This window comes from Miscanthus floridulus, chromosome 3 (genome assembly GCF_019320115.1).
Source record: "Miscanthus floridulus cultivar M001 chromosome 3, ASM1932011v1, whole genome shotgun sequence".
NCBI classification, from domain to species: Eukaryota; Viridiplantae; Streptophyta; class Magnoliopsida; order Poales; family Poaceae; genus Miscanthus; species Miscanthus floridulus.
Genome location: NC_089582.1, coordinates 146,833,197 through 146,851,034, shown reverse-complemented (window position 1 = coordinate 146,851,034; position 17,838 = coordinate 146,833,197). Strand labels below are relative to the sequence as shown.

The following is a 17,838-nucleotide window of genomic DNA, read 5'->3' as shown; positions in this document are numbered from 1 at the left end:
TAGGGGTAGCAATTTAGAAGGAGATGAGAAAGATCCAATTCGGATCGGGACAGAGGGTTCTGAACCCTAAACCTAAAATCGGGGAAGAAAAGGAGTGAGAAGGGCCTCGGGTTTTGAAAAGCAACCCTGACCCTAACCCGCGCAAACAGCTCGGGAAGAAGAACAGTATGAAACCCTAACCCTAACCCTAATCCCCAATTGGCAAAGAACCGAGAAGAACACAGCAAGATCCAAAGACAGAAGAGGGAAAGGGGAAGAGGGGAAGGGGCTTACATCGCCGATCTTGAATCAAACCCAAAAGAAAAACCGAATCGGGTCAATCCTAACCCTAACGGAGGTAACCCTAACCTAGAAGGAGGACAGAGAGGGGAGGGGACCTACCCGGGTTTCTCTCGCCGCCGTCGCCACCGCCGTCGTGTGGGAAGGTGACCCTGCCACCGCGCGGAATCTACCCGAGCAGCGTTGGCTCGCCGGCGTTCGGCTGGGCCGTGCGCACGCTCAGGGCACCACCGCAAGGCCGCTCGATGGTGACGCGCTCAGCCTTGGGCGAGCGCAAGCGAAGGCGAGGGGCCCCGCAGCAGCGCCACTACCTTCTTATGCTCCAGCCACCATGGGCCGCCGTCGCGTCGTGGTCGTCTTTTACTGCGGCGCTAAGGAAGAGAAGGGGAAAGGGAAGAGAAAGGAAGTGGAGGAAGGGGAGCCAAACTTGGTCCAGTGGTTGTCTTTCCTCACCGGCGCCGACGGCCACCGTGGTCGCCGCCGCTGACGCTTGCTCGGCGCGAGAGAGCGAAGAGAGAGAGGGAGGAGACAAAAATGAGATTAGGGTTTTGGGGATCAGCCGTGGCTGAGTTTTGTTCTCGCGATATTGACGCCTGGCCGTCGGATGGAAACCAACGACCGAGATCGTCTGGACCGGCAGCTGGCCCAGGCGGAGCGGTGCAGCAGCGAGCGCTGTGGGCTGAATTCCCGGCCTAGGCCCAGGTTGCGGCATGGGCTCAGGAGAGGGCGGCTTGCACGATTGGCGTGGGCCATTTTCGATGAATGGGTCACGCTGCTGTGCTGTAGAGCTGGGCCGCGTACTGTTTTTCCAGAGGCCGGCCAAAATGAACAGTTGCTAATGTTTTAAGCTTTTATTTATTTTTTAGAAGCAGTTTTGACAATTTCAGAAGCAAATTTCGATGAATTTTTGTCAAGTTTTGAATCTCTATCAAAATTTGAACCAACGGGATAATTTTTTCAGAGAGTAGATGAGTAAAATAAAATGCTTCTGAAAAATAGATAAAGAATTTTTCATGTTTCTGCTGTAAAGTTTAAAGTTTATTATCTTCTAATTAAAATTCAAACCAACGAGAGAATTTAATTTGAAGAGCAGTAATATTTAGTAAATTATGATTATGTTGATCCTCTAATTAAATTGGAACCAACGGAAAAATTTAATTAGAGCAGTAGTCGGTTTTTTGTTTAAGTAAGATTATGGTATTGCCATTTTCTGACCAACGTTGATGATGACAATATTATAACAAAATTTAAGTTTGAAGTTTAAATCTCTGGAAAATTTTACACCAATGTGGTGAATTTTTTAGAGAGTTGATAAGGACCAAGAAATGCTCCTGGACTAAAAAATATATTTCACTATTAAGTTTTCGCTGCAATGATGTTGATTATCTTCTAATTAAATTCGAACCAATGGAAGAATTTAATTTTAAAGAGTAGTTATATGGATTTCAAGTTAATTTATAAATTTTATGCATTAATTCTTTTTTCTGCCCAACGATGATATAGAATTGATGCAGAAGCACCTTGTATGTTTTAATTCGACGATATCACTCGGTTGTATGCCAACGAGCTGCAATGCTAGGGTATGTCAATGAAAAGGCTTGAGTCAAACCAGTTGAGAACATTTTTTATTAGTTTATTAATTTTCTGATTAAATTGAAACCAACAGGAAGATTTAATTGGAAAATGAAGTATAAGTGAATGTTTTAGTCATCATGACTAAGTTTTCGTATAGATGTATCCCGCATGGGAGAAGTTTTGGCATAGTAATTATGCTAGTCCATCCAGCATGGCGGGAGAAGTTTTGTGACGATTCACATGTTTTGTATCCCGCATAGCGAGAGAAGTTTAGGTAGCTCTTATACTGTCCTAGTATTGGCCTTGGCACAAAAGAAATGCATAGTCATGGTCAATAATAACCAAAAGGTAAGAAAAGATGCAAGTGTGACTTGCAAAAAGTATCACAAATGAAAGACCTCGTTGAGTTCTTAAAGTGATTTAAGGAAAGTGTACTTCTAAACGGATCAAGAAATAACTTTGTTTACATGACACAATCATGTGAATGAAGTAAGTTATAAGTGTCTCCTCGTTTACAGGCTTTCTGAATAGTTATCGAAATTATGACAGTAAAGTTCATGCCATATTTCTAGGGAGAGAAAAATATAAAGATCAATTAAGCAAGATACTCTTTATTAAGAGTGAGACAAAGATTAATTAAGATGAATATGACCGTCGGAGGAGTACAACAGTTACAACAATGATACCCCCAAGCAGAGAAATAGCTAAATTCCTAGACCTTTTAGTTCCGATAGGAAGATAGCGTAGAAAGTCTCAAAGATGTTAAGGTGGTGCTTAAAGCGCCATATGAGATTTTAACTGATTAAACCCAAAATAAGATATTTGAAGATACACAATTTTTAGAAAAGATGAGAAGATCTGGGGGAGCATGGTATGTAGAGGTATGTACATACCTAAGACTTGAAGAGAAGAGGGACTGTGTGCCCACTCTAGTGACTCAGGAGCAACAAGTTTCTCAATACCTGTTGATGTTGTATGACCAATACAACACCTGTTGTTAGCTCTTCGAAGAAGATGAATAATGTAAATAAGGATCTTGTTATATAGGAGCCTGTAGAATCAATTGTCTCTTGGCAATGAAGAGCGACAACAGCCCCATATGAAAGTGCTGGTAGCTGAGGCCCCAGAAGGTCTCAAAGAATTAGTAAACTAATTTTTTGATGACTATAAAGTCTGTGTTAGTCAAAAAATTCAAATGAAGGGTGATCCCACCTCATTTGAAGAAGCCATGAGAAGCGTTTACTTGTTTAAATGGCAAGAAGCTATGAAAGTTGCAATGAATTCGATGAGTGCCAACGATGTTTGGAACTTAGAAGTAATTCCTAATGGAGCCAAAACAGTAGGCTGTTGGTCTACAAGACAAAATGTGACTCCAAAGGGAATGTAAAAAGATATAAAGCATGACTTATGGCAATATGCTTTAAGCAAAGAGAAGAATATATTACAATGAGAGTTTTCTCTCTAGTCTTATGTAAGAATTCTTTTAGAATCATAATGGTGTTAATGACACATTATGATTTAGAGTTACATCAGATGGATGTAAAGACAACATTCCTCAATGGGGATTTATATGAAAACGACTACATGGCACAACCCAAAAGGTTTTGTCATGGAAGAAAAGAACATATGGGATGCTGCCTATAGAAATCCATTTATGTGTTAAAAGTAAGTCTCTAGACAGTAGTATTTGAAGTTGATGAAACGATAAGAAAGTTTTGATTTTAAAGAAAATAAGAAGGACAATAGCGTTTATGCGAAGTTCAAGAATGAAAAATTTATTTTCCACATCCTGTGAATAGATGACACTCTACTCACTAGTAGTGGTGTTAATCTGCCATTAGAGAAGTAGTTTTATCCTCAAGTTTCAATATGAATGATCTTGGTGAAGCGTCAATGGTTCTAGGAATCGAAATTCACCGAGATAGATGAAAAGGGGTATTAGGACTATTACAAAGGCATACTTAGAAAAGATTCTAAAGAAATAAAGTATGCATGCAAGTAAACCTACGTCTGCTCCTATAGTTAAGGGTAATAGTTTTGAGAACTTTAAGTGTTCTAGGAACCGATATGAGATCGATCAAAAGAATATGGTTCTGTATACTTCAGCTGTTGGAAGCTTGATGTGTGTACATGTACAAATAAGAACTTACCCTGACATAGTTTAAGTATTCGAGATATTTTGGTAGAAGTCCAGTTTAGATATAGATCACTGGTATTGAGTTGAGAATAGCTTGCAATTTTGCAAAGTACCAAAGTCTCATGCTGAGTAAGAAAGAATAAGTACTCTCAAATAGTTGAGGGTACAAAAGTTAAGTCTTGGCGAGATGTGTAGTAAAATCCATAGCAGTTGCTAACACTCATAGTTGGAGTATTATTGTGGAAAAGCTCCAAAGAAACAGTTGTGATGTCATCAGTGATGCATACCATAGTATAGCTTATCATGAGGCTTAAGGAACAGGCAAAAGGGGTTAAGGGAATTTGTACCCAGATTTAATAATGGTAGACAACAACAATAACCATTTAAAGTAAGTTAACGCCTAAGACAACAAGTCAAGTGTGATATCAAACACATTGACACTAAGGTATATGTTGTAAAGGAGAAAATCAAGAATCATGTTGAAAGCATTGAACACATAAGTGCCGAGTGAGTACTTGCGGATCCGCTTACCAAAGGCTAACCACCCACTGCGTTCAGAGAACACACAGTCGACATTGATTTATGGGAAAGCCTATGATTTCTGGATACTAAGGGCCTAGTTGAGTATCTGTTTCAAAATAGAGAGGTGCGTTGTAGCTGTTTAATCTAATGGCAATAGACCATTGAAAGCTCTAGTTTGGTTTTGGTGAATTGATGAAACCCTAAGTGCTAACCTAGTTTATCAAGTGATCATGATATAGGTAGCACACTCCAAGTGGTGAAGCAAATGAAGATCATAACATGATGATGGTGATACCATAGTGATGATCAAGTGCTTAGACTTGGAAAGGAGAAAGAGAAAAACAAAAAGCTCAAGCAAAGGTATATTTTGTAGGAGCTATTTTGTTTTGGTGATCAAGACACTTAGAGAGTGTGATCACATTTAGGTTTGATAGCCGTGCTATTAAGAGGGGTGAAACTCGTATCGAAATACGGTTATCAAAGTGCCACTAGATGCTCTAACTCATTGCATATGCATTTAGGATCTAGTGGAGTGCTAACACCCTTAAAAATGTTTGAGAAAATATGCTCACACATGTGCACAAGGTGATACACTTGGTGGTCAACACACTTGAGCAAGGGTGAAGAGAATGGAGGAGATGCCAGCGTCGGTCAAGTGACTGGACGCTGGATCCAAAAGCACCAGACGCTGACTGGCTACGTCCGGTCGCGCTGACTTGGCTGTACAGTGGCTAGGGTTTACCACCAGACATTGGGCTGTGTTCGGTCGAGGTGGACCGGACGCGTCCGGTCGAGGAAAACCGGTTTTAGACCCTTACTATACTCGACCGGACGCTGAGGCTCCAGCGTCCGGTCAGTTTTGCCGGAGCGTCCGGTCAGCTTCGTAGCCATTGAAATCTGACGAACAGCGTTTGAAGCTAGTGACGTGTGGCGTCCATCAGTGGACTGGACGCTGAGTCTAGGGTCCAGTCAGTATGACCAGAGCGTCCGGTCAGAGCGCAGTGTACCCAGTGAAGGGGTACAACGGCTCTATTTCGTGGGGGCATCTATTTAAGCCCCATGGCCGGCTGTGGCTCACATCTTTGGCCATTTTCATTGACATAGCAACCTTGTGAGCTTAGCCAAAGCTCTCCCACTCATCTCCATCATTGATTCATTATCATAGTGAGATTGGGAGTGATCCAAGTGCATTGCTTGAGTGATTGCATCTAGAGGCACTTGGTGTTCGTGTTTCGCTGTGGATTTCGCTTGTTACTCTTAGTGGTTGCTGCCACCTAGACGGCTTGGAGCAGCGAGGACCATTGAGCAGAGGTGGTGATTGTCTCCGGCTCCGATCGTGGTGATTGTGAGGGGTTCTTGACCTTTCCCCGGTGGAGCGCCAAAAGGTACTTTAGTGGATTGCTCGTGGCTTGTGTGATCCTCATCTTGTGTTGGTTGTGTGGCACCCTATTGAGGGTTTGGTGTATGAAGCCAATTAGCGCGTGAACCTCCAAGTGAGTGAATCGCCACAACAAGGAGTAGCTTGCCGGCAAGCAAGTGAACCTCGGTAAAAATCATTGTGTTCATCATTTGATTCCGAGGTGATTAGTCTCTAGTGTAATTCTCTCTTGTGATTGATTGGCTCCTTCCTCTACACGACGGTATAACCTTCTTGATCACTCTCCTTACATTACCACAAACTAGTTGTCAAGCTCTTTAGTGTAACTAGTTGTGAGAGCTTGTTTGCTTGGTTGGTGTAGCTCTTTAGTTAGTCTTTGAGAGCACACTAACATATGATAGTGTCTTTTCTATTGTGTAAATAGACACTATCTAAACTAGAATTGTGGTAGGTGGCCTGTATTTTAAGTAGGCTAGCGCAACACTCGCTTTGTCTCATAATTGTTTAACCGTTTTGTTAAGTGTTGTTGTAGAAATTTTATTAGGCTATTCACCCCCCTCTAGCCATTAGGACCTTTCAACCATGACGATGAGGCACGCTCTATGCACTGATCTATGATGGAATGGGAATAAGATAAAATAAGTAAGTTAAGTTTAAGGAATAAGGTGAGATCAAGGAGGAGAATGTTAGTTTGATCTCCACCAATTGGCCCAACGACCAATTGGGCCCTTGTATCAGCGTCCTGATCGGAGGTGTCCAACCGCTCCATGGTTGGTGGGCCCCTGTCACACAACACTATAAAGGGAGATGAGGGCCGGGGCTCTAGCTACGAGGTTCACCTGAGCCGCTGAGGCCTCACCTCTATCCCAACGCTAACCATTCAAGAGAGACAGTGCTGCCAGCGATGGGAAGCCGCCACCGACCTCACCGTCACCTCTGCATCGCCACCACCGCGCCTACGCTGCTACGACGACAAAGGCTATGTCGTTGTGGCACCATGGCCACAATTGCCCTTGGATGAGGTACATTAACAGTTCTCCATATAAGTGTAATTATCCCCTGGTCTATGTTTTAGAGGTACTGTGAATCTAACAAAGCACAGTCGTGCCATTAGTAGTTTTTGATTGTATGCTTTCATTTTTAGAGCTATCCGTCATTTCTCTTGCTTCCGTGGTTTGTCTCCCACTTCTTCATGTGTCTTTCTTGATCGACGTATGCTTAACACTTATCCACTAGATTGAGAAGGGTTTATGTCTACAATTCGTATACAACGTCGTCTCTGATATCTCTAGCTAGCTGATTCCTCAGCTCCCATCGGCATTTAAGAAGCCAACCAAACAAATCTTGTCTTCTCTTGCACCCCATAACAGATCTCACTGTTACTCGTTTACGTTAACGTTCATGTTCCAACTATAGAACCAAACAACACCTTAGTCGTAGCGAGAGCGAAAGGAACAATTATGACTGAAGCAAGTCTACGGCCGTGGAGAAGCGGCGGGCAGCGGGGCCGTCTCCAATATGGCTCTTCCCTACATGCTGTGACACATGCATTAGAGAGAAAGAGAGCGTGAGTACGTTTGCTCTCAAGGCTAGAACTCTAGCTCTGAAAATTCTAGATCTCGGAATTGAAGGCATGTTAAGTGCTCTCAGAAAACTGAAGTTGTATCAAATAGGCCCTAAATGTTGTCGATAAAGACGAACTTGTCTAGTTCAATACAAGAATGGAAAAGAGACAACATAAGGCCGGGTGATGGCAAGTTAGGGGATCGCTCGCTGCAAGAATGAATAGGAATGGTAAGTAAGTAAAAAAATCCATGTATGTTGTGGGGGTATGGCCCCCGGTATTCACAAGACAAAACATGAGCCGCACCATCAGAGGTGGCCCAGCCCACAAGATCATGGCGTGCAAGGCGCTGCTCGGCGTGCACCGCAAGCTATTATATAGTACCAAATAGGATATTTTCCTTATAACCCTACCCCTCCAGAGTATATAAGGAGAGGCAGGGGTCCCTTAGTGGACAAGATCGATACATCTCAATACAATACATCAGAACACATGATATAGGTATTACGTCATACTGACGGCCGAACCTGTCTAAATCTTGTGTCTTGGTGCTTGTATTACCATCTCGCTCCTGATCTCGCTCACCTCTATGACAAATCTACCATTGTGGGATACCCCTCGGTGGACTACCGAGCATCTTTTATCGACAGTTGGCGCGTCAGGGAGGGGTGTGCACTTGATCCCATAGCAAGCCAGATGGACCTCAAATTAACAGCGTGTTCTCGTCATCAATCTCGTGGAGATCCATACCGGTCCACGATGATGATTCATCGCTGGCTACACCAGCCCCCATGATAGCAGATCCGATCTCAGAACCACCTTCGAGGTCGCCTTCACCAACAACTCACCGTCCGCCAGGTGCTCACCGTCAACGCCGACCAGATAACGCCATACGTCGCCGACCAGACTTTCTGTCTAAAGCAAAGTCACGCTTTAATATTTTCCTAAATATTCTCCAATCTTCGTATATCGCCATGATGTTTCTCTGAACTATTTTATCCATGTTTACTCTCCAAACGAATTTCCGAACCCCCAAATAGTCGCGTTGATGCTCGGATGCCTCTAGAGACGGTCATGTCTCTGGCTACTCCCTACACGTGCTACGAGCTTCGCGCTTTGCGTTATGGGTGGTCGGCAACGGCTCCTTGGTCACGCCTATTCCTCCTACATGTGCACGGGCTCCGCGCTCGACGTTATGGACTATGGGCTAGCTAGGGCTGGAGACTCAGCTACACACTAACTGGTCTGGCGGTTTATATTAAATATAAATATATCTTCGCTCCAACTGATCGCCGAGCTACATACGCTATTTTTTCTCCGGAGTTCATATATTTTTACATCATGTACTACTCGTTCTACATATTTGTATTGTAGGATCATCGTCCAGGTGATCGGACCACCTGGTGTTCGGGCTTCTCCACCGATCAATTGGTCGGACCGCTTGGTTCATGGACTCCGTCGCCGACCAGTTGATCGGACTGTTCGCCGGTCGCTTCTACTCAATGCTCACTTCATCGCCGACCAATTGACCAGACTGTTCATCGCTCGTGCTTTATCGCTAGCTACGCCGGGGACTCCTTGGCGCTCGGATTCTTCGTGCTCGAGGACTAAGTGGGCACACTACACCGCACGGATGTCACCAGCTATGCCGGGGACTCCTCGGTGCTCGGACATCGCCAGCGACATTGGAGACTCCTCACTTTTTGGTGCTCGGACATCGCCAGCGACGCCGAGGACTCCTCGGTACTTTAATATCGCCAACGACGCCGGGGACTCCTCAGTGCTCGAACATCCCCAGCGACGCCGAGGACTCCTCGCTCCTCGGTGCTCGGACATCGCCAGCTATGTCGGTTACTCCTCGGCGCTCGGATTCTTCGTGCTCGAGGACTAAGTGGGCACACTTCACCGCACGGACGTCGCCAGCTACGCTAGGGACTCCTCGGTGCTCGGACATCGCCAGCAATGCCGGGGACCCCTCGCTCCTCGGTACTTGGACATTGCCAGCATCGCCGGGGACTCCTCGCTCTTCGGTGCTTGAACATCGCCAGCGACGCCGGAGACTCCTCACTCTTCGGTGCTCGGATATCGCCAGCGACATCGGGGACTCCTAGCTTCTCAGTGCTCGGTCATCGCCAGCGACGCCGGGGACTCCTCGCTCCTCGGTGCTCGATCATCGCCAGCGATGCCGGGGACTCCTTGCTCCTCGATGCTCGATCATCGCCAGCGACACCGGGGACTCCTCACTTTTTGGTGCTCGGATATCGCCAGCGACGCTGAGGATTCCTTAGTACTTGGACATCGCCAGCGACACCGGGGACTCCTCGCTCCTCGGTACTTGGACATCACCAGCGACGCCGGGGACTCCTCGGTGCTCGGACATCGCCAGCTACGCCGGTTACTCCTCGGCGCTCGGATTCTTCGTGCTCGAGGACTAAGTGGGCATACTTCACCGCACGGACGTCGCCAGCTACGCCGGGGACTCCTCGGTGCTCGGACATCGCCAGCGACGCTAGGGACTCCTCGCTCCTCGGTACTCGGACATCGCCAGTGACGTCAGAGACTCCTCGCTCTTCGATACTTGAACATCGCCAGCGACGCCGGGGACTCCTCGCTCTTCGGTGTTCGGACATCGCCAGCGACGTTGGGGACTCCTCGCTCCTCGGTGCTCGGACATCGCCAGCGACGTTGGGGACTCCTCGCTCCTCGGTGTTCGGTCATCGCCAGCGATGCCGGGGACTCCTCGCTCCTCGGTGCTCGGTCATCGCCAGCGACATCGGGGACTCCATGCTCCTCGGTGCTCGGACATCGCCAGCGACGCCGGGGACTCCTCGCTCTTTGGTGCTCGGACATCGCCAGCGACGCCGGGGACTCCTCGGTGCTCCCTTGGTGGTCGGATCTTGCTACGTCTCATCGATGTGCTATCAAGCTGTTCCATGTTGTTCGGATTAGGAAGCTGATCTTGAGCAGCATGTATGGGGTCTTGATGCGCGCATGTCGGATGACGTCGGCAAAGCTTTCTGACTTCTTTTTCTTTGACCCTGCTACAAGATTCATTCTTCATCTTTCAGCAGGCTCGGGGACTAAGTGGACACACTTCACCTTACGGTAAATGTGCTTGTTCTCATCTCGAGGCTACGTCCGGGGACTGTCTGCCTGCTCGGCTGGTCTTCTACTTTCTGACCCTGGCACCACGTGACTACGTCACCTACTGTCAGGCTCGGGGACTAGCTGTGGGGGTATGGTCTCCGGTATCCACAAGACAAGACATGGGCCGCACCATCAGAAGTGGCCCAGCCCACAAGATCAAGGCGTGCACGGCGCTGCTCGGCGTGCACCGCAAGCTATTGTATAGTACCAAATAGGATATTTTTCTTGTAACCCCACTCCTCTAGAGTATATAAGGAGAGGCAGGGGTCCTCTAGTGGACACGATCGATACATCTCAATGCAATACACCAGAACACAGGATGTAGGTATTACGTCATACTGACGGCCGAACCTATCTAAATTTTGTGTCTTGGTGCTTGTATTACCATCTCGCTCCTAATCTCGTTCACCTCTACGATAAATCTACCATCATGAGATACCTCTCGGTGGATTACCGAGCATCTTTTATCGACATATGCTGAATCTTTTGATCGAGTTGAGGTCGATCAGAATTCATACGTACTACCATGCACATGGTTTCCCCACTGTAGAAGTCTCTAATACTAAACTAGCCCCGGCGGCTCTAAGATGACGAAGACTAAGGGAAAAGAGAGATCGCAGCAAACAAATCTGAATATCAAGCTATGAAAGAAGAATGCTTTTATAAAACATGCGAAACTAGTATCTCTTGAGTTTATGTTAGTCTCTTGCATTTTGCATATTTTAACGATTCAAAAATTGATTTAGTTAACTTTAAGCTAGACCATTGAAAGGCCTGTTTCTGGTTGGGTAACTTTAAGCTAACAACTTTGACAGCCGTTTGGGAACGCCCTTATATATTTACTATCGGCCGGACGAGCAAAGCAATTGTGGTGGATCATCTCAGCCGGGCCCAGGAGAGGTTTGACATGCCAGACAAACTGACGGCGTCCGCACAAGCAGATCGATCCTTGACTCCTTGAGTTCTAAAAAAAACAGATCGATCCTGCCCGCGCGCACATCAGGCAAATAAGGCAATTATTAGAAGATGCCACGACGCACATGGTTTTCCACTGTCAGTGTGTGCGCGTCTGCGTGAACGCGGGGGGTGGGGGTCACTATCGCCGCAGCCAGGCGTCAGCCCAACCAAAGGTTTGACAGGCCACCCGGGCCGGGCCGCACGCCGCCATTGCATTGTATTATGAGCAAATTGGCTCCTGGTCCTAAAAAAAGTCAAACTTAGTTTCCCTATTTCCGTTGAACTTTGTTATTTGGCCCTTAATCGAATTTCGTTTGGGAATTTGACCCTTTGGTTTTAGTTTCACTGGTTGACTGTGTTAAAAGCAAGATGAAATAACCTTTTTACCTTTGGAGCGAAATGAAACACTTCTGCAATGTACAGTACAGTCGTACATGTATCTCAGGCTATATATTATCATTAATCTTCCAAAATAAGTAAAATACTTTTTGAAGCATGAAATTATTATTTAAAAGGGGTGCACAAAAATAAAAGGTGAAACTGCAAGCGCGCCGCAGTGCAGATATTGCCATAGCTTTCAGTCTCTCCATAACTATCGCGACACCACGCGTCCAAGCCCGACCCAACCCAATCATGCAATGGTGCTCATGCAGATACGGTAAGTCTGTACACATATATGGTCACGACGGACTTGATGAGGAGGTCCAAGAAAAGCGATTGATCGTCTCCGGCGAGCCTAAGTGCGGCAGCGGGGCAGGGGTAGCGCCTGAACGTGGTGCCGACGATGACGATGCTGGGCATGGTGAAGGCGTGGCTGGCCAGCGTCACCCCCGGCCACATGCTGCTCAAGAAGAAGTCAATCGGGCGCGCTCATGATGCAGTTCCGCTTGAGGATCCTCAAGCGCATCGTGTCCGCCAAGGACGCCATGCGCGCCGCCTCGCTCTCCCTCGCCAAGCCGCTCTGCCACGTCTTGCAGCAGTCCGTCTTGGGCCCTGCCAGGCTCCGCGTGCGCGCGCACCAGGATAACATCGCCGGCGTCCGTCTCCCGCGCTTCAACAGCCTACGGAAACCAGGAGCTTTGCCGATTGCACTCGGCAACGGCTAAAAGACACTCGGTGAATCAGATTTTGCTGAGTGTTTTTTTGTCGGACACTCGGTAAAGACTTCGCCGAGTGCCCAAAATACATTCGGCAAATATTTTTTTTCGAAAAATAAAAAAAAGTCATCACAAACATTTTTTTTTGAAAAATAGAAAAAGGCACCATCGGCCGGTCTCCGCGGGCCGGCGTCGGTCTCCTCGGCGGCGCTCTTCCCCTGCGTCGCGGCCCAGCTTCACGCCCTCCGTCTCGCTTCTGCTCCCCGGCTTCACAGCCGCCGCCACGAGCCACCACCACGACGCCACCGCCGCCCACCACCACGCCGCCACCGCCGCCCACCACCACGACGCCACCACCCGCCGGGGAAGGAGGGGGGGCGCCGGATCCGCGCCGACACGCCGCTGGGGAAGGAGGGAAGGAGCATCCGCGCCGGATCCACGCCGCCACGCCGCCGGGGAAGGAGGGGGCACCGGATCCGCGCTGCCACGCCGCCGGGGAAGAAGGGAAGGAGCTGGATCCGGCGAGGGGGCGTTGGGAGAGGGAGAGGGCAGGGCGCCGCCGCACCGCGAGAGGGAGGGGGCAAGGCGCCGCCGCGCCGGAAGAGGGAGGAGGGAGGGCGCCGTCGCGACGGGATAGGAGGGTCGCGCCGAGAAGGGGGAGGACGGCCAGGCGCGCGGCGGATTTGGGGGCGGGGCGCGCGGCGGATTTGACGAGAGGGTGCGCAATGGATTTGGAGAGAGGTGGCGTGGGGCGCCCGGTGGATTTATAGTAAATTTTGTTTGCCGAGTGTCGTGGATCTGAGCACTCGCCAAACATTTTTTTCATTTTTTCTTTTTTTCTAATAAATATATTTTTTCCTTTGCCGAGTGTCCTATATCTGGGCACTCGGCAAAGTTTTTTTTTCATTTTTTTTCTTCTCCTTCTTTCGCAGAAAAAATATTTTATTTCTTTGCCGAGTGTCTTGGATCTGGGCACTCGACAAAGTTTTTTTTTATTTTTTTTCTTCTCCTTTCCCAGAAAAAAGATTTTACTTCTTTGCCGAGTGTCAAAAAAAACACTCGGTAAACCCCATTTTTACTGAGTGTTTTTTTTACACTCGGCAAACTCTATTTTTACTGAGTTTTTTTTTGCCTAGTGTTTTTAGCTGGTGGCTTGCCGCACGCGCCCTCGAGATGCTGGTGGAGCTGGCGTCGCTGGACGAGGCCATCAAGACCACCAACCGGCGCCTGGAGAACACCATCGCCTACGGCCTACATCAGGGGCGAGCTGGACGGGCACGAGCGTGAGGAGTTCTTCCGCCTCAAGAAGATCTAGGGGTCACTATGGTTGTCGTCGGCGCCCCCCTCAGCCTGCCCAGTGGCGCCCTGCTTCGCGTGGTTGGCAGCCAGGCTCGAGCAACGCGCCCATCCCCGCAGCGCCCTCAGCCAGCCCCGTGGCGCCCTGCCTCGCGCGAGGGGCGAACAGCCCAGACACCAGTCGGGCTGCCCTGTTGTAACGCGGACGAGGTGGATCCGGCGCCGGCCTAGGTGGATCCGTCGACGGAAGCTCGTCGGAGCCATCCATCTCCAGCGCCAATTTAGGGTTTGGGCGGAAGATGCGCAAACTAGCGACGCCTCCGACACGGGTATACAGAAAATTAAAAAATTGACTTTACCTGAAGAGGTTATGTAGTAGAAGACAAGAAAATAAAATCAAATTTACAACATACACGCACGACACGGGTCACACCTTTTCAGCCAATTCTCTCCTTCAATTGACTCAGCGTTGGGGATGAAGCTGCAGCACAACTGGCATGCACCTTGATAATGTGGCTTGCTATTCGCTGTATTTTGAAGTTGCACTAGTCTCTCAGCTGCTAGAATAGAAAAGCTGTACAAAGAATTTTGTTTCATACCTTATCTTGATCATACATTCTGATATCTTTGACGATAAAGATTAGATCAAATCGAGAAAGAATGGTCGTCTGAAGATCAATATTATCTTGTGCAGTCTGATGAGCAACAAAAGAAAAACTGTTAAACTAATTGTCTCCTGCAAGAACATTTACGCATCATCTAACTGATTCGTTTGGCTTGTTTGGCTGATAAGCCATGGCTGAAAGTACTGTTGGCTGATTTGGTGTGAGAGAAAAATACTGTTTGTTGGCTGAAAAAGTACGGCTTATAAGCCAAACAAGCCCAAACGAACAGGGCAAATATACCTGCAAGAACATTTAAATAAAAAATTATATATTAGTTGATGCCAAGATACTATAATAGCATCCTGCAGATACCAGGGACCAGCCTGACAGAAAGACTCAATAAGATGTATTTTACATCACATTCATAATCCATGTCTGTAATGGTTCTCCAGTTTATCCTACTCAAAGTAGCAAAGAACAGATTTAGCCAACCTAAAGGCTACTCAAGGGTTGTTGTATTACGTGTGTATTTGCTTTGTCTACTTAGCATGCTCTTAAAAGCACTACTACGTATCTGCATTAGGAAGTAGATTCCGAGCAACTTCATTCAGGAAGGACTCATTCAGGAGAAGTTAAAGTGCATATTCCTCTTATTGGATACACAAGAAAGAAAGAAAAAACGATCGCCACTGGGCTTGACACTATTAAGATATATCCTCGAAATCAGAAAAGAAACAGTCCCCACAGAAGACAAACACTGCCAAAACAATGACACATAGTCTACAAACTGAGAATGGGTTCACACCTTGCAATCATTTGCACACGCACCTTGACAAACTATTACTGGTTAGAACTTGGAGCCAAAAAATTTTAACAAATCCAATTCCAAGATTTTGAGCCAACCACCAAAGACCCGGTCACTAAGGCCTTGTTTAAATCCAGGGTGTAAAGTTTTGAGCTATCACATCGGATGTCACATGGGAGTGTCGCTTGGGGTGTTCGGATACTAATAAAAAAATAAATTATAGAATCCGTCAGTAATCCACGAGACGAATTTATTAAGTCTAATTAATCCGCCATTAGCACATGCGTTACTGTAGCGCCACATTGTCAAATCATATTAAGAAACAGTCTCCACAGAAGACAAACACTGCCAAAACAATGACACATACGGCCTGTTCGCTGGTTGGTTTCTGAGCTGGTTTGGGCACCTTGCAATCATTTGCACACGCACCTTGACAAACTATTACTGGTTAGAACTTGGAGCCAAAATTTTTTAACAAATCCAATTCCAAGATTTTGAGCCAACCACCAAAGACCCGGTCACTAAGGCCTTGTTTAAATCCAGGGTGTAAAGTTTTGGGGTGTCACATCGGGTGTCATATGGAGGTGTCGCATGGGGTGTTCGGATACTAATAAAAAAAACAAATTACAGAATTCGTTAGTAATCCACAAGACGAATTTATTAAGCTTAATTAATCCCTCGTTAGCACATGTGTTACTGTAGCACCACATTGTCAAATCATGGACTAATTAGGCTTAAAATATTCGTCTCGCAAATTAGTCGCAAACTGTGCAATTAGTTATTTTTTTAGTCTATACTCCATGCATTTATCAAATATTCGATGGGATATGGAGTAAACTTTAGGAGGAACTAAACAAGACCCAAATAACAAAAAGTTGGCAAGATGGAACCTGCTACCAGAACAAGATCAGAAGAATGCTCGCATACCCCAGAGCGTGTGTGCTTGTTGTGGCAGGCATTCACCACCTTGTCAGCTTCCTCCCTTGACGGGCATATGACGAAGCATTACGTTCAGAGAATGTAAAACTGAGTGAAATCGAGAAGCAGATGGGAAAAATTGAGGGAAACCCATTCAGGCAAACTAGCGACGCCTCCGACCACGCTTCGACGAAGGAGTACGGGGAAGGAGAAGTCACGCGGCTCTGATGGGTGACGAAGGGGTACGGGGATATTCTGGTCTTTTCGCGTACGATCCCTGTGCTGGTTGACGATAGAGGCGGACGGATTGGACGGCAGGGCCAAGGATGTAAAAAAAAAATTCGATCCAGGGCCAAATAACAAAGTTCAACGGAAATAGGGCCAAGAAACTAAGCTCAACTTTTTTTTTTAGGGCCGAGGAGCTAATTTGGTCTTGTACTATTCATCAGTTTCGGTCGCCTGATTGATTGATCATGCAAGCACGTTCGAATATTCGGTACGATACTATACGAGGGCACAATGCAGGCTGCTTACTCGCTCGACAGCCCAGACCATATATACAACGCCCGGCCGGCCACGGCCAGTCAGCAAGTCCCTTGCTACCTAGCTATACTGCATCATATATAATCCATTCACGTACAGTGACAACGACAACGGGCAGTTCAGTTCTTCCTACGTGTGCAATGCAAAAAGCATGCACGTACACCGTCTGCATGTACGTTTCATGTTTCTGCCGTGGGCTGCCATGCATATCGATTACTCGACCACGCTATTTATATATTATCTTATTTATTTATTTAAAAACAGGAAAAGAAAAAGAAACACGAGGCAATGCGGTACAACAAAGAGGTCCATGTGGCTCTACTGAGCGGGCCGCTAGAAACAAACCAGCCCACGGACTGGCTGCGCGAAACGCCTCCGCTCGGGCCCCCTCCTGAGATGCGAGTGCGACTGCGAGAGGGCGCGGCGCGGAGCCGGAGCAGGAGGGTCGACGTTGCTTAGCACCACCTCGGAAGCGCAGTAACGGAAACACCAGCTTATATTCGCGAGCGCACTGGCCGCGTTGTCTCTTCGGAGACATCCGATAAAATTGGAACGATACAGAGAAGATTAGCATGGCCCCTGCGCAAGGATGACACGCACAAATCGAGAAATGGTCCAAATTTTTTTGAGAATTTGCGCGCCGGTCCCTACCTAGCTGCAGATAGGTCCTTCTGGTGCCTGGATGTTGTTACAAACAGGTCCTTGAGATTTTACGCGCTGGTCCCTGCCTGCTTACAGATAGGTCCTCCTGCTCCTTGGATGTGTTACAAACAGGTGATTCGGGCTTCCAGGCCTTTCCTTTGTTCTTGGCTGTGTTGTCGCCTCCTTACATATAGGTCCTTCGGGCCTGCAGGATTTTGTGCACAGCACAGCTAGCTTCTTGGAGGACGTCAGGATTAAATTTGTACTCCAACGTTTAACCTCTTGCTTTTTACAAACAGGTTGTGTTATGTTTTTTTTGTGTTATGTTTTTTTTTATAATATACATCAGACCTCGTTGTTGATTTGGTGCTCT

At 47.2% G+C, this 17,838-nt stretch overlaps 1 non-coding gene across 1 annotated transcript; it reads left to right on the top strand.

Annotated features, from left to right (window-relative positions):
- The first annotated feature begins 17,345 nt into the window (after positions 1–17,345).
- LOC136547733 (U6 spliceosomal RNA) lies at positions 17,346–17,448 on the top strand. Its single transcript, XR_010781692.1, has one exon. It is a non-coding gene; the product is annotated as a U6 spliceosomal RNA (small nuclear RNA).
- Positions 17,449–17,838: the final 390 nt, after the last annotated feature.